Consider the following 1,662-nt stretch of genomic DNA (forward strand, 5'->3'; position numbering starts at 1 on the left):
GAACATACAAATAATAAAATTTTATTTTTTTATTTTTTTAAGGGTTTTATTTCTTTATTTGACAGAGAGAGACATAGCGAGAGAGGGAACAGAAGCAGGGGGAGTGGGAGAGGGAGAAGCAGGCTTCCCGCTGAGCAGGGAGCCCGATGTGGGGCTTGAACCCAGGACCCTGGGATCATGACCTGAGCTGAAGGCAGATGCTTAACGACTGAGCCACCCAGGCGCCCCTAAAATTTTATTTTTGACAACAAATAGAAAGTATCGTCCTGTGATTCTTAGCTTAAACCAGGGGAGGAGGCCCTCTTTTGGTATCAGTAGAGTATCATGGTCCTTCCTAGGGCACAGTATCAGATTCCTGGGGAACCTGGTCTTTGTTATTGTGGAAGAATCAGGAGTCGACAGATTATTTGTCTCCTGTTTCATTGTCCATGAACATTTCCAGAATATTTGGTTTCACACCTCTACCATTGTGAGATCATCCCAGATCTGGCACCAGCTCACCCTTCTCTGCAAAGGCTATGTTTGACCCAAGAAAAAAGCAGCTTCTGGGTGACTGGGAGACTCTAGGATCAGAATGCTGTTGGTAGGCAGTTACTGTGACCCTAAATTCTGAACAAGCTCCTGACACCCAGACTAAATAGATTTCAGATTTGGAAATTTCGGGTAGAGATTTTGTGTCCATGATGACAATGGAAGAACATGTGTGATCCCTAAACCTAACTGTAACCCTTAAATTAACCCTAAAACCTAACATGACCCTAAACCCCAAACTGGAACCCTGAATCTCAATCCTGAAATTGAACCCCACACCCGAACTCTGAACCCAAGCCCTGAATCCAAGCCCTGAAGACGAACCCAAACCCTGAACCAGAACTGTGAGTCATGAGCCCGGAACCCAAACCCCAGCAAGAACCCAAACCCCAAATTGGACCTTGAACTTTATCCCCTAAACCCTAAGGCTGAAACCCTAAATCATAAGCCTAAAGCCCTAAACTCTGACTCTAACCATGACCCTCACCCTCACCCAAAACCCTCACCCTCACCCTGATCCTAAACCCAAACCCTGATCTAGAACTGTGACCCAAACCTGAACCTGAACCCAGACCCAAATCCTTAACCACACTTTGTTTATACATTCACCATGGATGGACTTTTGCATGGTTTCTACCTTGTGATTATCGTGAACCTTGTTCGGGTTGGGGGCTAGGGTTAGGGTCTTGGGTTGGGGTCAGGACCAGGCTTGAGATCAAGTTTGGGTCAGAATCATGTTCAGTCAGGGCCAGGGTCATGTTCAGTGGCACTGTTTGTGTCAGGGACCGTTGTCATTCCATATTGTTTCCAATTAATTATTCCTTAGCTATTTTTGGAGAATTCTGGGGGGATATCGGGCTCCATTCAGCTTGAATTTTCAGGATTTAAATGGCTTCAGCAGGACTCGGGGAGAGCGCAGGTGCTTCCATTGAGCGGGGAGCTCACCTTGTCCTGCACTGCCTCCCCCGCCTGCAGAGGGCGCCCGACCCCAGCTCCCGCCCGGAGCCCGGCCTGGGCAGCCGCTGGGACAGGAGCCGGACCTCCTGGGCACCTGATGTGGAGGCTCTGGGGGGCCGTGGGGCCGCGTCCATACCCACAGGACCCGCTGCGGAGGCTTCGGGAGGACGTGGG

Source organism: Callorhinus ursinus, unplaced genomic scaffold, assembly GCF_003265705.2.
Source record: "Callorhinus ursinus isolate GAN/ISIS: 27379988/994484 unplaced genomic scaffold, GSC_fseal_2.0 scaffold46, whole genome shotgun sequence".
Classification (NCBI taxonomy): Eukaryota; Metazoa; Chordata; class Mammalia; order Carnivora; family Otariidae; genus Callorhinus; species Callorhinus ursinus.